At 36.3% G+C, this 27,865-nt stretch overlaps 1 pseudogene; it reads right to left on the bottom strand.

Annotated features, from left to right (window-relative positions):
• Positions 1–1,342: 1,342 nt before the first annotated feature.
• On the bottom strand, positions 1,343–26,425 carry LOC118986464 (60S ribosomal protein L21-like; annotated as a pseudogene).
• Between the last annotated feature and the right edge of the window lie 1,440 nt (positions 26,426–27,865).

Below are 27,865 nucleotides of genomic sequence, written 5' to 3'. Positions count from 1 at the left end.
CTGAATTATGCCGAATCTCCACTGGACAAATTAGATAACCTGGGTAATCCCAGGCCCAGTCAGCACCTGCACAGAGTACACAACAGGCCCTTAGTAAATACTTGTTGAATTAATTCATGAACAAATGAATGAATAAATTAGTTGACAGAGAGCCCTGCCCTCCCTTATCTATTTCATTTAAATCAGTACTTTCAAAGTCCCCTGACCAGAAGCATCCACTTCACCTGGGAACTTGTCCAAAATAAAAGGCTTCTTCCCCAAAACTAACAGACCTACAGTATCAGTTCTGCAGGCAGGAGGCCCAGAAATCAGTTTTACCAAATGCTGAAGGCAGTTCTAATGTGTGAACTACCTGTGTGAGAACCTCTCCTCAGGTTTCAACGAGAAAACCTACCTCTTAAGAACTATGCATTCTTGCTACTACAGGGATAAAAAGGTGACTGTGACTTCTCCCCTGTCCTTGGAGAGTCTTTTTCTTCAAGCCAGTGGCACTTTACAGTTCAATTAGAAAACTTTATTACTCTTCCCTCCTACTGTCCCTTTAAAGAGGGTTCAAATCCAACTGTGGACTAGGGCATTCCTGGCCCCACAAGAAATCTGCATGTTTCATGATTTCTCCTGTCACACTCAGAGAACAAAAAGATTGTGGCCCATTTTAGTTATAGGAATAGTCTTATTTCAGTAATATCTAGTTCAATGTCAAAACCACACACATGGTTTTCTCTTTTCAGCTCTTGCTGAAGAGGTGAAGCAAGCAAGAAAGACAGTAGGAAGGCATAGTCACATTCTCCTTTACTTGCCAGCTAAGTTGTTCTATAATTTCTCCCCCAGTCACCAAACTGTTTCTGTCCAAAGTAGAGGCACGGGGCGAGAAGAGAGGTAAGGAGCAAGAGTGGTCTTACTTGACTCTGATGGAAGCTATCAGGCACCCCCATGGGAACCTTCCAAGTTCAACCTTCCATGTGTGGGCACTGCCTGACAACTTGGGACTTTTCACCTAGTCTCTGTTATCCATTAGTGCCCTTCCTACAGAGTCATCCTCACTGTTGCAGGCAATTCTCTTGGGTAGAATCGCACAACTGCCCCTAGGCTCGCATCAGGAGTCAATACTGAGTCCCCAGACAAAGCTTTCACCTTTGCACCATTATCTTTGAGAGAAATGTTCATGTTCAAACCAGCTCTCTTTCTTCATTCCTTAGGTAGGCAGGTGGAGTCCAGCACAGCCTTCCTCCTTTCAAAGTAGGAAAAGTCAGCAATCTCTGGGTCCTTCATACTCCAGAAGACAAAGGTTGGCTCTTTGCTCCTCTCTTTTTTTTTTTCAGTATAGAAGTCTTTTTTTCCCCACACTTATTATGCCATGAATTCATAGGGAATGGTTTCCAACAACTCAGGCTCCTTTCCATTAGTCTCACAAAGTGTGCTTATCTGGGTGGAGCAGGCTGACACTTCATTCAGTTGAACTCAGGTACCTTTCACTTTGGCTTCCTTCCTTTTCTTTTTTTTTTCTTTTTTTTTAAGATTTTTTATTTATTTACTTATTTATCTTTAGAGGGGAAGGAGAGAGGGAGAGAAACATCAATGTATGGTTGCCTTTCGTGCGTTCCCTGCTGGGAGTTGGCCTGCAGGGAACTGGCCTGCAACCCAGGCATGTGCCCTGACTGGGAATCGAACCGCGATCCTCTGGTTCGCAGGCCTGTGCTCAATCCACTGAACTACGCCAGCCAGGGCCGGCTTCCTTCCTTTTCTGATCATTTTCCTTCACATGTTTCAGAAGCTGTCTCAAATCTTAGGAGGCTTAATATGATCAATTTGCATATTAATTTTCTTGAGAAGAATCCCACCCTTAACTTATTTGTTTACAACAATGTCTACCACATGCTGGGTGAAACTGTAGACTCTTCCAGTTTTGCCATGGTAACATTTGTAGGGTTTTCCTTTTCGAACAGTGCCCAGTCCCTTGATACCTACAGTATCACCTTTCTTGTAGATTAGTGTGTATGTAGCCAAAGAAACAACTCCGTGTTTTCTAAAATGTCTAGAGAACATATAACGGGTACCTCTCCTCTCTTCCTTTGTGTGAGTCACTTTGGCGAATTACTGGAAGATGGTGGTTCTGGCCAAAAGGCTCTTTGCCCCTCCCCTAGTCCCTCTCATGCAACTCGAGGGATGGGAATTGGCACAACCTACCAACAATTCTTCCAAAAGGAACTACTTGCTATTATAATTTCTAACCTTTTCCCTAAATTCTTAATTTTCACTTGGTGTTTCCAGTTAATAAAGTTCACCCTGATGTTATAATATATGTAATGGCCTTGTTGAAAACCAATAAGATCCATAAGAAACAAAGAGATAAGTTTAGAGTTTAGAATTTTGACAGAAAGATCACTTTCACTTGGGGGGGATCAGGTGGCCGTTAATAACTACTCGCAACAATAGAAGATTTCTAAAAATTTTAATTGCTGTTCAAGTACAGTTTTGTGTTCTTTACTCCCATCCTGGTCCACCCCCCCCCAAGTCCTCTCCACCCCCTTTAGTTTTTGTCCATGTGTCCTTTATACTTATTCCTGTAAACCCTTCCCCTTTTCCCCTAAAATTTCTTCCCCTCTCCCCTCTGGTCACTGTCAGCCTATTCTCTATTTCAGTGTCTTTGATTATATTTTATTTGCTTGTTTTGTTGTTTAGGTTCCTGTTAAAGGTGAGATCATATGATATTTGTCTTTCACCACCTGGCTTATTTTGCTTAGCATAATGCTTTCCAATTCCATCCATGCTATTACAAAAGGTAGGAGCTCCTTCTTTCTTTCTGCTGCATAGAATTCCACCATGTATATTCAAAACTCACTTACCAAACCTTTAACAAATAAACCTTCAAAATAGCTCACTCAGACTGGCCACTGCTGTTACACAACTTCCAAGCTCCACCACTTGCCTCTCCCAACTTCACTGATAACCCTGTTTCCACCTTTTCACTTGTCTTTAATGCTTTCGAAAACTAAGAATTTACCCAAGGCCTTATTTTAGGCCCTCTTAAAATAGACACCAACTGCCTAAATCATCCATTTGGGGAATCTGAACTGATTGTTAAGCTGAAGTCTCTTTTGACTATATTTTAAAGTTATTAATGCTATTACAGTTGTCCCAGTTTTTCCCCCTTTGTTCCCCTCCCTGAGTCCCCCTTCCCAAAATCAATCCCCACACTGTTGTTCATGTCAATGGGTCATGCATGTATGTTCTTTGACTAGTCCCTTCACTTTCTTCCAACCAGTCTTAAACTCACCCCTCCCCTCTTACAGCTTTGGTGTGTGTGGTTTTTTTTTCTGTGCCTTTGATTCTATTTTGGTCATTAGTTTATCTTGTTCATTAGATCCCAGTTATAAGTGAGTTTGTATGGCATTTGTCTTTCATTGTCTGGCTTATTTTACTTAGCGTATATTCTATAGGTCCATCCATGCCATTGCAAAAGGTAAGAATTTCTTCTGTTTCACTGCTGCGTTGTATTCTGTTGTACTACAGCTTTTTTATACACTCATCTACTGGTGGACACATGGGCTGTTTCTGAATCTTGGCTACTGTTCATAATGCTGTTATGAACATAGGGGTGCATATATTCTTTTGAATTGGTGTTTTAGGATTCTTTGATTATATGCTCATAAGTGGAAGGAATAGATCACTGGGTCTATTTTTAATTTTTTGAGGAAATTCTATATTGTTTTCTAGGGTGGTTGTACTAGGGTTCCCTTTTCTCCACATGCTCACCAGCACTTGTTGTTTGTTGATTTGTTAATGATGGCCATTCTAGCAAGTGTGAGGTAGTATTTCACTTTGGTTTTTACATCTCTCTTACTGCTAGTGATGTTGAACATATTTTCATATGTCTATTGGCCATCTGTATATCCTCCTTGGAGAAGTGTCTATTCAGGGCCTTTGCCCATTTTTTAATTGGATTGTTTGTCTTCCTGGTGTTGAGTCATATGAGTTCTTTATATATATTTGACTATGTTTTCATAGTAACATAGTCTGAGTTTTTACCACAGAGAACGCAGGAATTTGTCAGCAATGGACTCATACTGTGGTTCTTACCTAGGAGTTAACCAAGCTGAGCCTGAAGGTACTCTGCCACTCTAGCCTTCCTGACCTGGCCAAACCTCAGACATAGCCAGATCCTACTCCTATGGAACATAAAATCTCTGAAAATTCAAATCTGTTCCCAAGACCTCTCCTCCTTCCTGAGCCTTTCCAGAGAGCACAGCTAATTGCCTCATATTAAGTTCAAGTGAAGTTTCTGACACAACCAGATTCAGGAGAACTAGTTTCTTCTTGACCTGGTTCTATGGACCCTGGAGTTCATCTGCACATCAGCATGTGAGGTGTCTTCCATACAAACCCATCACTAATGTTCCATGGTTTGGGTTTATTGTCAAGTAGACATTAGTAGAAACTAATGCAGAACTTCTATACTTAACCAGAGGTTTCAAATATTGATAAAGTTTGCTGCTTACTGCCCAGGCCCTAGCCCTAAAACATTAAGTATTCACAAAAATACATAAATCAAATTGATAAAGAGCACTCTAGAGTTGAGCTCTCCATAAGGGGCCAGTAACAGAGCAGGTGAATAATTTTATGCACAAATAATATTGCCTGCAATTATACATGTGAACCTCAGAGATATTATGGTTTTGTTCCTGACCACCGCAATAAAGTGAGTATCATGATAAAGCGAGTCACACAGACTTTTTGGATATAATATTTGGATGTAATTTCTTGTACATGAAAGTTATGTTTACACTATACCATAATTTATTAAGTATGTAATAGCATTATGTAAAAATGACACACTTTAGGTAAAAACATTTTATTGCTAAAAAATACTAACCATCACATGAGCTTTCAGCAAGTCATACTCTTTGCTGATGGAGCATCTTCCCTGAAATTTGTTTTTTAAAAATGCAATCACTATGAAACACAATAAACAAAGCACAATAAAGCAAGTTTTCCTTGTCCCTGGTCAGTTATATCAGTTGGTTGGAACATCATCCCATACACCAAAAGGTTATGGGTTCAGTTCCTGGTCAGGGTACAGGCCTAGATTGCAGACCTGATCCCTAGTCAGAATGTATACAGAAGGCACTATATTCATGTTTCTCTCTCACATCAATGATTCATTCTCTTTCCCTCTCTCTCTATCCTTCTCTCCCCCTTTCACCCTGATCCTCACTCTCTAAAATCAATAAAAACGTATCCTTGGGTGAGTATGAAATAAATAATAATAAAATAAAATAACCAGGTATGCTTGTGTAGTTTATGTTCCCTATAATGCTTATAAATGGGTTGGCCACATGTCCTATCTTCCTCCTTCACCACTCATTCATTACTTCCTTATAACCGTTTTGAATGCCTGGGATGGTCAACACTGACCTCTTAATTCCAAAAATTTTAATACTTTCCTGGGATTTATGACCCTGAACCACACTTGCTCACCTCACTCCATGTGAAGAAGCTTTCTCCTCTCTTCTCGAGCTTGTCTGATGCCCCTTCTTTCATTCCTACTGCCACCTAAAGACCATTTTCTCCAAATTCAGTTCTCGACCATCTTCTCTTCCCATCATATCCTACCAGGGGTGTCCAACCCATTGGTGTCTCTGAGCCACACTGGAAAAAGTGTTGTCTTGGGCCTCACATTAAATACACAAACACTAATGAAAACTGATAACCAAAAAAAGGTTTTAAGTAAGTTTACAATTTTTTTGTTGACCCAAATTTATAGCCATCCTGGGCCACAGATGGCCCATGGACCACAGGTTGGACACTCCTGCAGGGGAACAACCCTTTCCAGAGCCGTATCACCAACCCCGTCTTCTCCCCTGAGGTTGAGTCCAAACTTTCTAAAGCCCTGGTAGGTACTTTTGTTTGAATGTTCTTTTGGCTGCCTGGCATATGCCCCCTTTCCTACACTGGGAAACTTCCAAGACCTGATGAACTACAGTGGGACAGAGAGGCTGCATCCCACTCTAAAGCTGAGAAAGCCCCCCACTCTTTCAGCTGCTCTTGCAGCTTAGGTGTGTCCATATGGTCTATCTTAATTGAATGCACTTGCCTCTTGAATCAGGAGTTCATTGTGTAGGGAGGCAGGGGCTGAGAAGCCTGGGAGTACTGGTGCCTTAGGCAGTGTTCAAGAGGCTGAGGGAAGCAAAACCCAGTGTCAGCCGCTCTCAGTGGTCAGGGTTCAGAGGCAGTGCCAGGGCTGACCTCTTAGTTAGGGACATTATTCAGGGTGAGAACCTCTCAGCCTGGTCCTATAGATCTCCTGAAGCCTGCAGACTATCCAAGTCCCCTCTACAAAGTTCTTTTGCCACTTAGAGTTAGTTTGATTTCTTTCAAGTAAGAATTCTAACTGATACAGTTTCTTATCCATCATCTTGAATTCAACTTGTCTAAAATGGAATTCTATTTTTCTCCTAAAACCTGTTATTTATTGTAACTTTCCTTTTCTCTCCAATGACATCTCCCAGTCACCTGGACTGTAATTTCAAAGTTATTTTTAACTTTCCCCACTCTCTTTTCCAAACTTCCATTCAATTATCAAGTGATGTTGATTGGTCTGTGAAAGTGAGTTTCTCATACATTTTTTCTTGTTTTTTATATGGTCACACCCTTTGCTTCTAATTTTTTTAAAGATTTTATTTATTTGTCTTTAGAGAGGAAGGAAAGGAGAGAAGGAGAGAAATATCAATGTATGGTTGCTTCTTGTGAGTCCCCTCCTGGGAACTGGCCTGCAACCCAGGCATGTGGCCTGACTGGGAATCGAACCATGATCGTGTGGTTCACAGGCCCGTGCTCAATCCACTGAGCTACATCAGCCAGGCCCCTTTGCTTCTAATTTAATCTAACTTTATCTGGTATTATACTAATTCAGCAAACAGTAGTCAAACTGGTCTCTCTACTTTCAAGTTTTTCACCTTTTATTTTCAGCTCCTGTCACTGAAAATGCCCATAATACTGTTTTGGTTGGATTAGCTCTGCTCATAAACTTATGTAGGGCTCCCTAATTGCAGAGTAACTTCCAACTAGTTTAGTGTAACCCAGAGGCTAACTGACCCCCAACACTTGAGTTTTTTCCTTTCAAACATGCTGTCTCTATTGTTGTACCATATAAGAGTATATTAAGAACTTAATCTTTGGATATATACCCAAAAGAGGAATTGCTAGATCACCTGGTGGCTCTATTCTTAATTTTGGGGGGAATCTCCATAGTGTTTTCCATAGTGGTTACATCAATTTACCATTCCACCAACAGTGAACAAGGGTTTCCTTTTCTGCACACCAACTCCAACACGTATTTCTTGTCTTCTGCTAATAGCCATTCTAACAGGTATGATGTGATATCTCATTGTGGTTTTGATTTGCTTTTCCCTAACAAGTAGTGATGTTGAATATCTTTTCATGGATATTTATATAATGCACACATACATGAGTCTATTCATGAATGCACACAAGGTCTGTTTGGAAAAAATCCAACTGTTGTTAATATAATAACAGTTTGTTCAACATCGATGTAATCTGGCAGCCAAAGAACATGGACTGTAGTGTGCATGCCTCAAAATGACTTCACTGTACTAGTCAGTGGGGGTGGTAGACACCATTGAGTGAGCATGTGTACTGTATGGCCATCGTATTCAAAATGAGCAAGGAGAGCAACCAATCTGCATCAAATTCTGTGCTAAGCTTGACCATTCCTTCGCAGAAACTCTTTGGTTGATTCAGATGGCTGCAACTAAGGGCAACAGGTGATTGGCAGCTTCCTCATGACAATACAACCACACATGTATCATGGTCTCAAGAGGTTTTTGGTGGAACATTGAATAACCCAGGTGACTCAGCCCCACTACAACCCAGATTTAGTGCCCCGTGACTTCTGGTTTTTCCCCAAACTAAAATGACCTTTGAAAGGAAAGAGATTTTGGAACACCAATGCGATTTAGGAAAATAAAAGAAGGCAGCTGATGGCAAATGGGAGAACTCTGTGAGGTCCAAGGTGCCTACTCTGAAGAGGACTGAGACATCGTTGTCCTATATAACATTTCTTGTATCTTGTATCTTGTATCTTCTTCAATAAATGTCTCCATTTTTCATATGACATGGCTGGATACCTTTTGAACAACTCTCATATGGTGTTAGATGGGAGCTAGACTATTGGTGGTGAGCACCCAATAGAGTATGTAGATACAAAATTATAATGCTATGCACTTGAAATATATATAACATTATTAATCAATGGTACCTCAAAAAAAGAGCTAGCTAGCCCTTCTTTGGGTGTCCCCAAATAAACCAAACGTTCCAAAGCATTGGTGGCTCCATAGGACACATAGGAGTTCACATTGCACACCCTGAACAAACACATTAGAAATCTGTAGTGGATGTCTCTGCTTCCTCAGTCTTTTCTTGAGTGTGGACACACATACATGCAATTACTTAACTCTTGGTTCTTTGTTTCCCTCTCTGTGTCTGTTTGCTCATCCACAAAATGAAAATAATAACATAACCCACCTCGCTAGGATCATTGTGAAAATTAAAAGGGTGGATAGATGTAAAGCCCTTAGACCTGTGCCTCACACTGCACATGTTTATTATTATTGCCCATGAACTTCCCAGTTATGTGTGCCAAACTTCCTATCTTTAATGAAGCAAATCGGAGTTGATTTCCTGTCCTCTTGCCATAAAAGATCTGATCATAAAGATCATAAAAATTATAAAAGACATAATCATATGAAATATGTTTTATTTTTCTCATTTTTATAGGGAGTTAGTGATCTCCCTATAAAAATAGTCTTTCACCATCTAATATATTCACATTTGGCCTTCAGTGCCATTTTAACCATGGGAAATTGGGAGATGTCTATTTTAGGGTTATCATAAATATTTTGCACTTTAGATTTTCTGAAACTCTCCCCCAAATAGCACAATTTCCCAAACATCTGCTTCATGTGCCTTTTCTTAAATAATTTTTAACTATGAAATATTTTAAGAACATAGAAAAATGCTAAAAATAACAGACATCTTGGGTTTATTCCTAAAATACATACAGTCTGCTTTTCATGATTGGTCTTTAACCCATCAGGAATTTGGTGAAGATTTTTGTGCACTAAGGGATAAAGATATAATTGCACTTTTTCCACAAAGATAATCCAGTATAGCTTTATCTATTGCAACAGCATGGATGAAACTGGAGAATGTTATGCTAAGTGAAATAATCCAGTTAAAGACATATACCATATGATCTCACCTATAAAAGGACTCTAATGAGCAAAATAAACTAACAAACAAAATAGAACCAAAGGCATGGAAACATGGAACAGACTGAAAGTGACCAGAGGAGAGGGGGGAGGGTTAATGGTGGAAAGACGGGGAAGGGACTAGACAGAGAACTTGCATGAATGACCCACAGACATAGACAACAGGGTGGGGATTGACTGTGGAAGTAGGGGGTGGGATGGGTGGAAGAGGGCAAAAGAAAAAAAATGGGGCAACTGTAATAGAACAACAATAAAAATGATTTAATAAAACAATAATTCATATTTTCCACAATAATTTTCACTGCCATTCCTGTCATTTAAGTTAGCAGATATTTGTATGCTAGTTTCTAGGTTCTGTATTCTGGTGTATTACTTGTTTATGCTATGCCAATCTCTTTCATTATTGTCCATTTTAATTATTTTATTCAATATATAAAGTATTTTTATCTATATACCTCTTTTCTTTTCCTTTTTCAGCTTCTGCTGCTTCTGCTTTCGCTTTTACTGCTCATGGCACTGCTTTCCAAAAATCTTTTACTGTAATTGTCCTTTTACTGTTTCATGAATTCTAGGATAAGTATATGAACTCTGTGAAAAACCTTGTGAGAATATTATTATTGATGAGTGAAATTTTCATTGGAATTTCATTGAGTTTATGAATGGTTTGGGAAGAATCAAAACAATGGCAATATTGCCTTCTCATCCAAGAATGTGATATTATTCAACATTTATTTACATCATCCTTTATATCATACAGCAAAAGTTTTAATTTTATCAATGAAGGTGTTATATTTTTATAGCCATATTCCTAATAACTTTACGGTTTGGGGTAATATTATAAATGTTATCTTTTTAAAAATTGCATTGTCAATCATTTAGTACTTCTGTTTAGGAATGTCATTGATTTCCATATATTACTCTCTATATAACAACTTTGGCAAATATTCCTAATAGTTCCCACAGTTTACCTGTAGAGTTTTTTACATTTTTCCATGTAGACATTCTTGTCATCTGCAAAATAAATAACAGCCTGTTTCTTCCTTTCCAACCCTTATATGTCATATTGCATTGTCTGGCGTATTGCTCTGGTGAGGGCCTTCAGCCAGTATTCAGTAGACACAGTGGCAGCATAAATTCAAATTTTGCCATGGAACTAACTCTAATGTATCCTCCAAAGGGAATTACCTTATATTCCTAGTCTATTAATAATTTTGTCTATTACTAGTTCAATAAAATGTTTTGTCTTTGATGGCTGTTGAATTTTAATGAATGTTTTTTCTACATCTTTTGCGATAATTATATAATTTTTCTTCTATCTGTTCATGTGGTTTATTATCATTTATTATGATAGGTCATTAATGTTAGATTATTTGTCCATTCCTTGATTGGAGTGTTAGTATTTTATTTAGAATATTTTCTTCCATACTGATGAGTGAGAATTGCATATAATTTCTCTGTTCATAACACCTTTTCCCAATTTTTTGCAATAAGATCATATGAGCCTGCATTCTTTTTTATTCTCTAGAAAACATTATTAAGAATTATTAGTTCCTTAATACTTGATAGAAATAACTAGTGCAACACTTTGAACTGGTGTTTTTAGATGAACATACATCTTACTATCCATTCAACTTTTTAAATGTTATTTATAATATATATTCTTTTAAATTTTTTATTGTTGACATTATTAAAGATCTCCCCTATTTCTACCTTCTCTCCCCTTCCACTCAGCCCACAAACATACCCCCACCATTCATCACATTGTTGTCTGTGTCCGAGGACTTTGCATATATGTGTATGTTCTTTGGCTATTCTCTTCCACTCTCCTTTGAGATCTGTCAGTCTGTTCCATGAATCCATGCTTCTGGTTTTATTTTGTTCTTCAGCTTATTTTTTTCATTAGATTCCACATATGAGTGAGATCGTATGGTACTTGTCTTTCTCTGACTGGCTTATTTCACTTAGCATAATGTTCTCCAGGTGCACCCATAATTGTCACAAAGGCTAAAAGTTCCTTCTTTTTTACAACCATGTAGTGTTCCATTGTATAAATGTACCACAGCATATTTTTATCCTCTCATCTACTGATGGACACTTGAATTGTTTCCAGACCTGGGCTATTGTAAATAATGCTGCTATGAACACAGGTGTGCATATATTCTTTCTGATTAGTGTATTGGGATTCTTAGGATATATTCCCAGAAAAGGATTATTGAGTCATAAGACAGTTCCATTTTTAACTTTATGAGAAAACTACATACTGTTTTCCACTGTGGCTGCACCAATCTGCATACTCACCAACAGTTCACTATGGTCCCCTTTTCACCACATCCTCACCAGCATTTGTTGTTTGTTGATTTATTGATGACAGGCATTCTGGCAGGTGTGAGGTAATACCTCACTGTAAAAAGTCATCTATATGTCTTCTTTAGAGAAGTACCTATTCAGGTCTTTCGCCCATTATTTAATTGGATTGCCATCCTGATGTTAAAAGTCACAGGACTTACACTTTGTGTGTCTCCTTAAGTAGGTGTTGGAGAACTATACTTTTGGATACTGTCCATTTTCACTCAGTTTTCAATTTATTGGCATAGATCATCTAATGATTTTCCTAAGTCTGTATCATCACTATAGTTAAAGCTCTTTTTTATTTCTAACATCATTTTTGTGTCTTCACAAATCTTAAAACTTTGCATATTTTACTGAGTGTTTCTTTTTCCTTCAAAAAATAATACTTGGCCTGGCTGGTATAGCTCAGTGGATTGAGTGCAGGCCTGCAAACCAAATAACCAGTCAGGGCATATGCCTGGGTTGCAGGCCAGTTCCCAGCAGGGGACACACCAGAGGCAACCATACATTGATATTTCTCTCCCTCTCTCTTTCTCTTCCCCTCTAAAGATAAATAGATAAAATCTTAATAATAATAATAATAATAATAATAATAATAATAATAATTGTCACAGTTGGTTTTCTCTGTGGTTAGTTTTCTATTTTTTTAATTTCCACTCTTATCTTTATTATTTTACTTTTTGGATTTATTCTGTTTCTATTTTTCTAACTCCTTGAGTTGTATACCTACCTTGTAAATTTTTCTGTTCTTTCTTTTTGAAATTATGTACACTTAAGGATATGATTTTTTCTTTAAATACTACTTAATCTATAACTTTAAAGTTATGATAGGTAAAGATTATGTTGTCATGCACCTCTAAAAAATTTTAAACTTCCTTTCTGACTTCTATTTAAACAAATTATTTAGAAGTGTGGTTGTTAGCCCTGGCTGGTGTAGCTCAGTGGATTGAGCGCGGGCCTGCGAACCACACGATCATGGTTTGATTCCCAGTCAGGGCACATGCCTGGGTTGCAGGCCAGTTCCCAGCAGGGGACTCATGAGAGGCAACCATACATTGATATTTCTCTGCCTCTCTCCTGCCCTTCCCCTCTAAAGATAAATAAATAAAATCTTTAGAAAAAAGAAGCGTGAATTTTAGTTTCTAAATGCATAGAGTAGCATCTTTCTTTTGCCAGTTTCTAATTTTATTGCATTTAAGATGACAGAATATTATTATTATTATTATTATTATATATCATTATGACATCAATTTCTTAACATTTTAGACTTGTTTTATAGCTTATTAGATATTCAGTTCATTGTAAATGTTTCAAATGTGCTTTGAAATAATGTGAGTTCTCTAAATGTTGAATAAAAGTTTCTATGTATGCAATTCAGATCTTTCATATATTTATTCATTGTTTGTATACTTCATCTGCCAATTTTTATGTTTTTAAGGATTTTATTTATTCATTTATTCTTAGAGACAGGGAAAGGAAGGGAGAAAGAGAGAGAAACATCAATGTGTGGTTGTCTCTCAATCACCCGCTACTGGCCACCTGGCCTGCAACCCAGGCACATGCCCTGACTGAAAATCAAATCCATGACCTTTTGGTTCACAGGCTGGTACTCAATTCACTGAGCCACACCAGCCAGGTCTTCATCTGCCAGTTTTTAAGAGGACATTAGAATGTGATTATATTTGAAATTATTTATATCTTCCCACAACTATATAAATGCTTGCTTTATATATTTTGGTGGTATTTGTTAGTTGCATACAAGTTCAGTATTATTCTTCCTGGTGAATTATTACTTTTGTCCTTAAATAACAGCTGTTTTATTGCAAATAATGTTTTTTACATGAAAATATATTATGCCTAATATATTCTATTTAATTGTTGTTAAAGTACAGTTTTCTGTCTTTTACTCCATCCCAGTCCACCCCGCTAGTGCACCCCACCTTCCCCCCATTTCCACCCCCCTTAGTTGTTGTCCATGTGTCCTTTATACTAGTTCCTGTAAATCTTTACCCTTTTTCCCCTGAAATTCCTGCCCCTCTTTCCTCTGGTCACTGTCTGCCTGTTCTCTATTTCTATGCCTAATAATATTGCTTAACCAGCTTTGTTTTGGTTAGCATTTTTTGTGAGCTATTTTTCCTCCCTTTATTCTTCAACACCTTTTCATCATCAAGATTTATGTGTGTGTATTTTACATACAATAGATAGCTGAATTTGTTGGTATTTTTTAATCTAAACTAAGAATATCTTGATTTAATAAATATGTTTTATCTTTTAGTTCCAAATTTTTATAATTATTCCTTAGTTTTAATTTATTTCTATTATCTGATTCTGTTTTGTACTTAAACATGTTTTTTGCTTATTTTTCTTTTATGTTCTGCCTTTTTATTATAAATCACATTTTTAATTCCCTATTTTCTCCCTCTACCAAATTGGAAGTTATGTATTCTGTTTTTAATATGTTAGTTATTTCATTTTAAATGTGTAATTGTTCAAAAAAAGGAATACTGGAATTAATCTTTCTGCCTTTTGTTCAAACAATGCAAACATTTTAGAGCATCCTAACTCTGATTATGATCAGGCCATTATGTTGTCTATAATATGGTTTATAGTTTTAGTTTTACCTTATTTCTTAGTCATGCTATTGTTGTTTTTGTTATTATTGTCATTGTGGTGGAAATGGTTTATAACACCAGGTTTTTCCATTTTTTTTGTGCGTCATCACTCTTATATACCACACCTAACTTTTGGATTCAACTTATTTTTATGAATTTGTTTATTTGTAAGGATTTATGGGTTATAAATCTCTCAGTTTCAGTCTTAAAGATATATTTATTTTATTCACACCTTTTTTTGTTTTTTTCTTAGGCTACAGAGTTTTGAGTTAAATCTTATTTTCTCTTGGTTCTTTGAACTTATTATTTTTTTGAGTTTAGGCTTCTATTGTTTTCCTTGAAAAGTTTGTTAGCATTCTGCTATTGTTCTTTTTTCTTTGTTACTGTTGTTCAAGTACAATTGTCTCCATTTCTCCTCCACCACTCACCCCCACCCCCACCCCAGCTATTCTCACCTCCCACTCTCAATCCTACCCTCTTTTGGCTTTGTCCATGTGTCCTTTATACATATTCTTGATAACTCTTTCCTCTTTTCCACCCATTTTCCCCTCCCACCTCCCCTCTAGTAAGCGTTAGTAGCCATCAGAGAGATATGAGTTAAAACCACAATGAGATACCACTTCACATCAGTCAGAATGGCCATAATAAACAAATCAACAAAAAAATAAGTGCTGGCAAAGTTGTGGAGAAAAGAGAACCCTAATACACTGTTGATGAGAATGCAGAATGGTACAGCCACTGTGGAAAACAGTATGGAATTTCTTCAGAAAACTAAAAATAGATCTGCCTTTGATCCAGCAATTCCACTGCTGGATATATACCCTAAAAATCCTGAAACACCAATTCAAAAGAACCTATGCACCCCAATTTTCATAGCAGCGCAATTTACAATAGCCAAGTGCTGGAAGCAACCTAAGAGCCCGTCAGTAAATGAGTAGATCAAAAAACTATGGTACATTTACACCATGGAACTCTATGCAGCAGAAAGAAAGGAACTCCTATCCTTTGGGAGAGCATAGATGGGTCTGGAGAGCATTATGCTAAGTGAAATAAGCCAGGTGGTATCATTCTTTCATAAGTAACTTTCTCTCCCAGGTGGCTTTAAGATGTTCTCTTTGATTTTTGTATCATGCAGTCTTGCTACTGTGTTTTTATATATAAAATATGTGGAATAATTTTTATTAAGCTTGCATGAGACTCCAAATTTCTTCAATCTGAGGCCTATTGCTCTTCAATTCTGGGAAAAAAAATTCTACCATTATTATATGTCCCATTCTATTTAGTCTTTTCCTCTAAAATTTCTATTAGATACAGCATATCTTCTAATTTTATTCTCCATGTCTATGAACTTTGGTTTTATGTCTTCTATTTTTTATTTTCTGTTTCATTATGAGTAATTTTTAAATACTCTGCATTTTATTTTCACTTCATAATTGTCATAATTGTTATTTAACATATACAAAGGGTTTTAGCGTGTTAGCCTAGTGTGATCACAGGTGTAGTGATGTTGGCACCAGGTGGACTGGAACACTGCTGTGACCGGCTCTCACCTTGGGCACTTGCACTTACTCCTACATTGCCGTAGATTCATCCCTTCATCATGGACACCCACCACGTCTGGCTCTTATCGTGGAATACAAGGGGTGACAGCTGTTGTGCCTCTCTTGCCACTCCACCCACGCACCATTAGAACATGGACCTCTCTCAACATGGAAGTCCTGTCATCCACCTCCCAGGCTGGAGCCGTTTCCACATACAGATGCTGCAGCCACCTGCCTGCCTCAGACAAACCCACCAAACCCACTAACCTCTTCTTGGCATTTGAGAGCTGCGTTGGTACTCTTCCCGCCCTCAGTCCCCACAGCTGGGGCAGGGTTCTGCCTGGGTGTCAGAGTGGGAGAAGGGCGGTCAGCTGGCACACTGTGTATTACTGTTTGAACAGAGTCACATATTTCTTATTTGGCCCCAGCACTTCCTGTGTTGCATCTTTGTGTTGAAGCATATTAAAATTAATTTGAAGGGGAAAAAGGCACACTGTATGACTGCTAGAACAGGGTCACACATTTCTTGGACCTTTCAGCATCAATCTGAAATTGATTATATCTTTCAATTCTAGAACTAAAATTAGTACCTCTTTAAATCTGCCTATTTTTCTCAGACTCTGGTTCTTTGCTTAGGACATCAATTGCTTTTTCATGTCTTTCATTATTTTAAACAAACAGTAGTGCTTTTTTATTTGTGTTTTTGATTTCACAGTTTTAGCCAAAACTCATGGTAAACTGTGGTCTGAAATACAAATAGAAAATTCTACAAACAATTCATAAGTTTTAAATTGCACACTATTCTGAGCTGTGTGATGAATTCTCAAAGACGCTCCCTCCCACCTGGGACATATGTCATCCCTTTGTCCNCTTTAAATCTGCCTATTTTTCTCAGACTCTGGTTCTTTGCTTAGGACATCAATTGCTTTTTCATGTCTTTCATTATTTTAAACAAACAGTAGTGCTTTTTTATTTGTGTTTTTGATTTCACAGTTTTAGCCAAAACTCATGGTAAACTGTGGTCTTAAATACAAACAGAAAATTCTACAAACAATTCATAAGTTTTAAATTGCACACTATTCTGAGCTGTGTGATGAATTCTCAAAGACTCTCCCTCCCACCTGGGACGTATGTCATCCCTTTGTCTGGTGTATTCATCTTGTGTACACTACTTAGTGGCCTTCCAGTCATCAGATCAATTGTTGCAGTATTGCATTGCTTGTGTTTGAGTCACCCTATTTTGCATAATACTGGCCCTAAATGCAAGAGTGGTGATGTTGGCAATTCTGAGAAGCAATAAAGTGAAGGTATTTATAGGAAAAGAACGTAGTATATATAGGGTTTAGTACTGTTCATGGTTTTAAACATATGGGCGGGTCTTGGAACATATCCCCTGTGTTATAAGGAGGAACTACTGTATTAATTTGTGTTTTCCCTCAGATAATCTATTATCTTCAGGGTTTGTTTGTGGTTTTTTTTTTGAGAATTCTAAATCCACTGCTGACTCTTGTCCATGGTGAATTATTTTCTAATAAAGTTGTGATTTTTATATGGTCTCAGGTTAATTTGGACTTTTTTTTTCTGTTGAGTGCCTTGTTGATGCAGCTTTACAGAGTGATTTGGGGTTTCGCTCTGACACAACCATAGGGGTATCACCATACCAGAATGAATTATATACTGATATTTCTTGATTTGGCTGATGGTTCTGACCATGTGAGTAATAAAATTTGAGCCCTAAACTTGTGTAATGTTTAAACTTGGGTTTTAGAAATCCAAGATGAGACCTGTTTCTCTATTTGGAACTCATTTGATGCAAACAGGCTTTATTTTCCTATTCTGATTCACCATTTAATGGATGACAGAGGCCTTCCAAAATTCTAGCATTGTATTAGAGCTCCTCAATTCCAAGTGTCTGTCTCACACAGGTGCAAGTCTTCCTTTTTTGTACCCATACAAGCAATGACACCTGTGCAGCTAGAGTCACAAAATCAGTACACACTCCCTACCTGCTCACTGGACATCACAAGCATCTGTTCATGTTGTTCTCACCCAGAGTTTTTAGTTTCCTCTATTTCTTGTACCAGACTTGTTTTCTTTTTGAGGTATTTAAAAGACTATTTGTTATAGTTTTTACTCACTTCTTCTAGATATTTGTAGCAGAAAGGCTTCGGGCTGCCTTAGTTTATCATATACCCAGAAACAGAAGTCCTCCATACATATATTTTCTTAATATTAACTATCTCTAAAAATGATATCATGGGAAAATTGAAACTAACCCAGGGAAAAAATCAATGAACAAACTTATGACTCACAGTGCCCTACCAATCTGTGCTTACCTTCAGTAAATTCACACAGATTTTTGTTAGGAAGTAACAGTCCATTCTACACTGGTGCAAAACTGGTAAAGAGCTTTTAGGCTCTCAGTCATTTGAGACAAACTTCCTAAGCAAAGTTTCTACACTAGAAGTAAAATGAACAAAAATAGCCTTAAGAAAAATGATTTTCTCAACACTAAACATGAATTGCTGGTAGAGTAAACCTCTACAAATATTTTGCGGTGATTTCAATAAAGATACAGTAATGAGAAAGCATGACATGTCACCATGATGGGAGGTATTAGAGATGACTTCTGGTAATTTGGATACTTAAATTCTTGATTTTTAATGTTAAAATACATTTAGGAGGACCACATCTTTAAAAAAAATTCTCTAGGCATACATGAAAATAACACGTTTTTCATAAGACAAGTAAATAAAACAGAGATAAAAAAATTGTATTCCACCCTGTCTAAAAAAATTTAGACCATCTAAACTTGAGTTCCATGCTGAGAGAGCCTCACAGTGATGAGACCTGTGTGGAGCTTCTAAACAGCACTGTTGATGGAAATACAATTGAACTCTACATGCAAGTTTGAATGTCTCAGTACTCACATTAAAAGAAATGGCTGAAATTACCTTTAACAATATATTTTATTTAACTCATTAGTTCCAAAATATTAACATTTCAACATCTAACCAACAAAAGAAGTATTAATGAGATCAGTTACATTTCTTTTTTGTGTTAAGTCCTTGAATTACAGTCTGCATTTTATACTAACAGCACATCTCAATTCAGACTAGTCACATTTCAATTGCTCATCGGGCTCCTGTATTGAACAGCTCAACTTTATATTCATTCATAGACATACCTTTTTCTAAAAATATATATTTATGCAAGTGCTCTATCATTTTATTAGAATTAATTTTTAGAAATAAAATTTCTGGCAAAGAACATACAAATATTACATTTTAGCTTAATGTCAAACTGGCCTCCAGAAATGTGTGTAATTTAAACTTCCACAGCAATAACTAATGGTGTCATTTCTCCAGGACAATGCCCTTTGATTGGAAAACAAAAGCATTTGCAACAAAGTTATCAATGGAAAACAAAACTGACTAGCCAGGATATATTATTTATATTTAAAAATTAGGTTTTTGTTAATAAAAAATAATACATTCACAACTCACTGAAAATATTAATAAAGAAGAAATAATTTATGTTCCAAAGACCTAGGGATAACTGTCATTAATGTTTGGATGTCTTTTTCCAGATTTGTGTTTTCACTTTCACTTATGTATAAATAAAAATGCTTTCATACTATTAAAAAACACAAAATTATAAACAAACACAAAGCACAGGTATGGAGACATTTTTAAAGTATAATCAAACACAATATATAATTCGATGTTTAAAAATTAAAATCACAACAAAAGGTATCATTTTATGATAAAATGAAAGTTGCCAAAATGACTCATAAAGAGATTGAAACTAGCACAGATTAATAACTTTGGAAATACACTAGGAAAAGAAATATCTCCTGAAATCCCCAGGCTTAGAATGTTTTACAAGTGAGTTTCTCAAACTCTTAAGAAATGAAATTCCTAACCTATATGAGCAATTTCTCAGAACCTAGAAAGGGAAGGAGGGGAGAATCCAAATCCAGGGACTCAAGAAACTGTAAAAAAGTAAACTCTGTGGACTCTGTCATGAGTGTACCCTCCCGGTGTACACTGATGTCTGTACTTACACAGATTACTCACAAAAACATCACAGATGTAGTAAGTCATAATCCTATTTTATCTTTTAGGTTGAGAAGGTTTTTTACAAGCATTTTAATTTTTGTATTAAATTTATTGAGGTGATATTATTTAACAAAAGTATATAGGTTTCAGGTATACAATTCTAGATCATCTATATATTGTATTGTGTTCACCACCCCAGGTCAAGTCTCCTTCCATCACCATTTCTTCTCTTTTATCCTCTTCAAACTCTCTCTACCACCTTTTTCCTATGAGTTTTGTTTGTTTGTTTGTTTTTGTTTTGTTTTGTTTTTTCTTAATCCCTTGCCTTTCTTTCTGTAGCTGGGATCTCATTTTTTTATATAACTCAGATACAAACTTAGCCTCCAAAGAGATTCTACTTTTTATAAGTTAATATTGTGTCACAGGCACACTGAAGAAGGAAATTGTTAAATTGCTGTCAATGAAGAATAAATTAGGTCAAATTTATACTTAGTCAAAAAATTTTTCTGTGGTCTTTCTCCCACAATAGTAGAAATCCAGTGGGTGATTTTTGAAAGTTCTGCTTATCTAGTTAAAATATTATTTCATCTTTCAAGGATGATTGATCAAATGAGTTTTTTCCATTTATTTCTCTTTTTAAAATCAAATTGTTTCAACAAATTTCCTATGCACTATGTAATGATTCACTTTAGTTATATGACAATTGCCTAAATAATGGATGGTTTGTCTTCTCCCAAGATGTTATTTGTCTAACTTAAATATCATTTACCCCTAGTGGGTAAAATATGGCATCAGGACTTCACTACACTAATAATCTTAATATGTTTAGCAGAAGAAATAATTCTATTTTACTTACTTAAAAGTTATTCATGATGCTAGGCAAAAAATAAAGTATTTTGTAAAAGGTATATTATTATAGGGGGAATATTGTTATTAATAATATCTACCCATCAAAATATTCTAACAGATTATATTGTTTTACCTCAAAAAGTACTTTATAAAGTTAACATTCTATTTTGAAAATTTAAAATGATTTTACCTTTAATACATATAATAAATGCTGTCTTTTATTGCTTCAGTGTTATAATATGCTCTTCAAAATCTAGAGATGAAAGTCATTCATCTTTCATCTGACAGTCATTCAGCATTCAAACCATTATTATTTTTTTATTGTTGTTCAGGTACAGTTGTCTCCATTTTCCCCTCACCACTCCCCCCACCATATTATTTTTATTAATTTTTGGCAGATAATGTTGCTGTTAACGCTTCTTCTAAGAATGTTCTGAGACATTAACATAAAGTTTCAAATGAGAACTTAGATTAAAAGAGCATCCAAACTAGCTTTTGTTCTAAAGTTGACCTTCACACTCTAGTGATTTCAAATCTCCATTTTGAGAGCTATGTGGATCATGGGGAAAAGGCAATAAACACAGGATCCCACCAAAGTAAGAATCAGATTAAAAATCTCTACATAAAGCTGAGAGCCCCAAGGGCCTAGAAGTTCACTGTAAAGGTGAAGAAGAAATCAATCTTCACCTGAAAACTTTCTATTCTCTACTCTTATACTAAATAGAAAGCAAAATAATTGCCTTAAGAATTTGTAACAATGACTTGTCTAACTTTGTTTAACTCTGTTTAAGAAGGAGTCTCTAGGGAAATTCAAAGACAACAGGGGGCACAAAAGCAAAGGCCTGAGATGATATTTTAGCTTCTACAGCCAAAACACACAGTAAATATAGTCAAACTCCTAACAAGATAAACATAAAAATTTATATGAAAGGCTTATTTACCCAATTTACCTTTTACCTGGTACATTATGCCCAGCTTTCAACAAAAACCTAAAAGAGCCCTGACTTGTGTGGCTCAGTGGGTTGGGCATTGTCCTGAAAACCAAAAGGTCACCTGCCTGACTGCCATTCAGGGAACATGCCTGGAGGCATGGGGAAGGCAACTGATCAATGTTCCTCTCCCTCTCTTTCTCCCTCCTTTCCCCTCTCTCTAAAAATAAATAAAGTCTTCTTTTTAAAAAAATTATAAAGCATGCTAAAAGGTAAATAACAAAATCTGAAGAGGCAAAGCAAGCATCAGAACCACAGTGTTAGTGTGGTAGAAATTTTGAAATTATCAGACTGGGAATTAAAAATAAACTATGATTGATGTTTAGGGCTCTAAGGGAAAAAACGGACACAGACAAGAACAGATTGGCAAGACAGATGGTAAATGACACACCAATAGCACAAAGAGATAGAAACTCTAAGAAAGAATCCAAAGGAAATATTAGAAACAAACAAACAAATAAAAACCTCTGTAAAACAAATGGAGAATGCTTTTGACAGGCTCATCTATAGACTGAAAATAACTAAGGAAAAAATCTTTAAGTTTTAAGATATGTTAATTGAAACTTCCCAAACTAAAATGCAAAAAGAAAGAAAAATAAAGAAAGAACAGCATATCCAAGAACTGTGGGGCAATTACAAAAGAAATAACGTACATGTCATGGAAATATCAGGGAAAAAAAGAGATAAAAGGTCAGAGAAATATTTGAAGGAATAATGGCCCAGAATTTTCTAAAACGAATGAGATACACTAAACTGCAGATCCAAAAAAATCAGAAGGCACCAAGGAGGATAAATCCCAAAAAAATCAAAACATAGGCATATCATATTTAAACTGCAATAACCTAACACAAAAAGAAAATCTTAAAAGAAAACAAACCAAAAAAATTTCTATAAAGAAACAAAAATAAGATTTTATTATTTTCTGCAGAAACTATACAAACAAGAAGACAGTGGAGAAATGGGAAAACAGGGATCATACTTCAACATAAGGGCCATATATGACAAACTCAGAGCCAACATCATATTCAATGGGCAAAAACTGAAAGCATTACTCTTAACATCAGAAACAATACAGAGATGTTCACTTTCACCACTCTTAGTCAACATAGTATCAGAAGTTCTAGCCACAGCAATCAAACAAGAAGAAAAAAAGGCATCTGAACTGGAAAGGAGGAAGTAAAACTATCATTATTCACAGATGGCATGATATTGTATATAGAAAACCCAAAAGACTACACCCAAAATGCTGCTAGTTCTAATAAATGAACTTGGCAAAGTAGCAGGATACAAAATTAATATTTAGAAATCAGTGAATATTCAGAAATTGGTGCATTTTCATACACCAATAATGAACTATCAAAAAGAGAAATTAAGAAAACATCTCCATTTACTATTTCAGTAAAAAAATAAGGCACCTAGGAATAAATTTAACAAAGGAGGTAAAATACCTGTACTTGGAAAATTATAGGACATTAAAGAAAGAAATTGAAGAGGATACAAATATGTTGAAATATATAGTGTGCTTATGGATAGGAAGAATTAACAGCATTTACACAATGGAATATGGCTACAAAAAAGAAGGAAATCCTACCTTTTGTGACATCATGAATAGACCTGAAGATTATTATGCTAAGCAAAATAAGCCAGTCAGAGAAAGGCAAATACCCTATGATCTTACTTATATGTGGAATCTAATGAATAAAATAAACTGACATGCAAAATAAAAACAGAGACATAGATACAGGGAACAGATTGACAGCTATCAGAGGGGTGAGAAGAGGGAGGACTGAATGAAAGAAGGTAAAGGGATTAGCCAAATGTATATATGTATTCATGTGTGTGTGTATATATATATATATGTGTGTGTGTGTGTGTGTGTGTGTGTGACATGTATATATATTAGGTTGCTGTATAGACAACAGTCAGAAGGAAAGGGGCATGGAAGTAGGTGGAGGTGGGCCAAGGGGTCAACAATGAGGATAGAAGGAGACTTTGGGGTGATAGGAGCACAATGCAGTGTGCGGGTGATGTTTTATTGAGTTGTAACTTGAAACCTTATGATTTTGCAAACCAGTGTGACCCCAATAAATTCAATTAAAAAACATAAAATCAAAATCAAGTAAACAACTTTATTTCAAATTTAAAAATTAATTTATATAATTGGATAAAAAATGTGCCCTCCCCTAAAAAAGAGTGGAGTAAAATATTTCAAGTTTAAAGAAAAAAAACACCAACCTAGGATTCTATATCTAATAAACTTATCCTTGAAGAGTAAGAAAAAAATAGAGTTTCTCAGACAAATAGACCCAATGGCTTCACCAGCCTCCCTGGCTCTATTCTTTCTGAGTTTTGTCATGCTGCAGCTTTAACTGACCTCATATGAGTTTTTGCCTTGCTCCCTCCATCAATAATCTAGGGCTTATTGGTGCCACAGTTCCACTGTCTGTTGTGAAGGAAGCCAGGAAAAATTCTCACTTTCTGTGCTTAGTTGGGAAACACGGGGAGGGAAGTAGAGAATATCCCACCTGAGGTTTGCTTAGTTCTCAAATTCTTGCAGAGTAAGGGAGCAAGCTAGCTTTTCAGGTCACACAGGTGGACTCGTTTGTCCCCGTGGCATGCACACACAGCACCAATTCTCTCTCAGTTCTCTTCAGTGGCATTGCAGACCTTCCCTTCAATCTCATTTCCATTGACCTCTGCCATTCTTGTTCAGCTGAAAAGTCTGTCTATGTCTGAACCCTTAAAGAAAATACTATTAAAACGTCTATTACCTAAGAACCAAACTGTAATGAATAGATCTTGTTTAGACCCTTACCTCTCCCTTCCAAGTGATTTTTTTAATTTAAGAATGGAGTATTAGGCCCTGGCTGGTGTAGCTCAGTGGATTGAGCGCGGGCCTGTGAACCAAAGGATAACAGTTCAATTCTCAGTCAGGGCACATGCCTGGGTTGCAGGCCAGTTCCCACCAGAAAATTCACAAGAGGCAACCATACATTGATATTTTTCTCCCTTTCTCCTTCCCTTCCCCTCTAAAGACAAATAAATAAAATCTTTTAAAAAAAGAATGAAGTATTAAATATTACCAAAAAATAAGGTTTATAGTGATGTTGCAAATATATTTCTAGAGACGCATACTGAAATATGGTAGGGATAAAATGGCACGATCAATGGGATTCCCTTGAAGATATTTCAGCAACGAAAATAAAGTGATATAAAGTAAGTGCAAAATTTTGACACTTGTTAAATCTGAGTGATAAGTATATGGAAGTTTATTCTATGACTCTCTTTTCATGTGTTTGAGAATTTTCACAATAATACTCTTTAATTGTATCCTTGCTACTTCTTCAGAAAGTGTCTCAGTTTCCATTTAATCAGATGTAAAATAGATGCCAGAACAGGGCTTGCTTACCTGGTTCAATCTCCATTCATTTCCTAGTCTCCACCCATAACAAAAACAACATTTCAGTAAATTCACTGGTACGTAAGTCTTTGCTCATGGTTCTTATTAAGAAAAGTTTATTGAATGGTGATTCCAGGGCCACACTGACTGTGTTTCAGAAAAGTAAAACCAGTTACATTCCCTGCAGTAATGGGCAAGGTGCCCTTTTCACATGGCCTTGCCAATACTGAATTCTTTTTTTTTTTGAAACTTTCGTAAATGTGATGTGAAAAGGTAAATAGATTTAACGTGGCCCAGGCAAGGGGGAAGAACATTCAAGGTGGCAGAAAGAGTCTCAGCAAAGGCGTAGAGGTGGGAAACTACCTGATTTCTTTAGTTCTGTTATCAGAATTCACTCATTCACTACATATTTAAATGCCCAGAGCCTCTTTTTTTAAATGGATATTAAAGTTATTAGCTTTTAAAATATATTAGTAATATTAGTAGCTAGTTGAAGCTTTATTGTTGATAAAGAAGTGAAAAAAGCCATATTTCTTTTAAAAAGTTACCTGTTCATTTACACTAATAGCATCCAACATTTTTTTAAATCTTGTTAACACTTTCTTAAAGTTTCATGGTTTAAAGCCCTTTTCTTTTATAGCGTGGTTTAAAGCCCTTTTACTAATACCTTTTATTTTTTATTTAATTATTTTTCAAGTAGTTTTCTGTCTTTTACTCCCATCCCAGCCCACTCCCCCCGTGCTCCCCACCTCCCTCCCATTTCCACCTTATAAAAGAAGAGTTAAAAAGCAAGTTCTTCCACAAAGAGAAAGACACAATCATTTCCAACTGGGCTGAAATCCAGAAGACTTCAATAAGTAAATCCTATTCTCTAGAAGTCACAATGTTTACCCTGAGGAGAAAGGATATTTTCCTTCGGGAATCACTAGAGGTAAATTACCCCTGCATTGCAAAGCCTCATTGCTCAGTGTTCCGTTTAAAAGCTGAATTCTAACAGCCTCCTAACTCTGGCTGTGTTTAACTCTCTGGTTGCTTTAACTTGCTAGTCAGCCAGCACCTTTGAAGGTGAATGATTAGAAACTGGAATAGTGAGCAAGAACCACCAAGACAATGAGCAAGGGACAGAATGTTGTTCCCACCACAACATCTTATTACGATGTTTTCCAAGCAGCGGTTTGAAGTGAACGAAATTCTTGAGAAAACCTAAGTAGGACCTCTGCCAGCTGGTCTCACCGCACTGCGCAGAGACCGGCGCCCCGCAGGCGACGCTGCGGCTTCTCGTCGCCAGGAACCTCCTCCCCTGACGCCTCCGCAAGCTGACCTTCAAGGTCCATTCTAGTTCGGGGCTCTTTGGTCAGGCACAACTGAAAATAACTTAGGTCAGCATTCTTTATTCCGGTATTTTAACGATCATAGTCTTTTTCAAGAAATTAGCATTCTTCTCCCTGGAGAAGAAAAATGCAGTAATCCCTCCCCTTACAAGCCAGAATCAAGAACAATGTTGCTTAAAAGAAGAAAAGGAAAAGAAAAATCCATGTTTTTCTTACTCCACAGTGAATGGAGTAAGTATTATACAACAATGCAGTGCATGCTTTGCATTTAAATGCTTTATCATCCATTTTTCATGTTCAAGCCATGTTTCCACACGTAAGCAATCTCTCCTCTGGCCTGGAGAAAAGATAAATTCTTAAAGGAAAGTCAAATATAGTATGTGTTCTATATTGTTTCATGGTTGTATAGTTTGTTGTAATATAAGGCATATTTAATGTTGAACATATAGAATACATATAAATATATAAGGACAGCAATGCAGTGCCCTCTACTGGATCAAATTCAACTTGATTAACCTCTCTCTTAACAATAGTTAGTTTAACTTTACTTCAAGTGACTATCAACACCTTAATATTAGGTGATTCTTCAGGTGAGCTGTTCCCTCCCTGGCTCACACTCACAACAAGCAAAATGTCCTTGCACATGCTATTTGTCTTGATGCTTGCTTGCCTTATTTCAATCCTTCATGTTCAAAGGATTTTTCAAATGTACATGTGCACATGTGTTACCATCACAGTACACAACAGAAAATAAAGGGAAATTTGACTGATTGACTGATTTCAGCAACCTAAGCAAATAATGCAGACTCTGTAATTCCCAAACCGAAAATAAATTTTCTTCATAGTGGGCCATTTGAACTAATCAGATATAATTTTAAGAACCAGACGTATATGGGTTCATGCACAATATCCATTTTCAAAAAGATGGAGAAATCAAGAAATTATGCAAATTGCTAACTATTGGTTTAAAAGTAATATAACAGATGACTTAAATAATACAAAAATCATAATTATGAATAATTTGTTCTTAGTAGTACAGAGACACCATGGAAAAAAACATATCTGATCCCAAAAGTGCTGCTAAAATTTGTTATGTAGATTTTTGAATATTGGGAATAATGGATTTAGAGATTTGTGGGAATGATTAATATATTATTAAAATATTATTAAATATTTTTCTTTTTAAAAATAAGAATAGTTTCAAAACTGCACACACTACAATTTAGCACATATGTGACACTGAGGGACAGCTGGAAAGCAGAAAGATTCTTCAAATATTGAGGTTACCATTGCCTATAAAAGCCTTCTTACTATAACACTGAAAATGTCAATGTCCCCTTTTCCCAAGGGGGCTTTTTCCTTACCTGGACCTCATCTCCTCGCTACCAAGTGCAGAGAACCTTCCACAGATTATTAGAAGCTGGACAGAGTTTATTATGGCAG

The sequence above is a fragment of the Sturnira hondurensis genome, unplaced genomic scaffold (genome assembly GCF_014824575.4).
Source record: "Sturnira hondurensis isolate 20B ecotype Veracruz unplaced genomic scaffold, ASM1482457v3 Scaffold0004271, whole genome shotgun sequence".
Lineage (NCBI taxonomy): Eukaryota > Metazoa > Chordata > Mammalia > Chiroptera > Phyllostomidae > Sturnira > Sturnira hondurensis.
The sequence above is the reverse complement of the archived record's forward strand: the minus strand, read 5'-3'. Positions and strand labels throughout refer to the sequence as shown.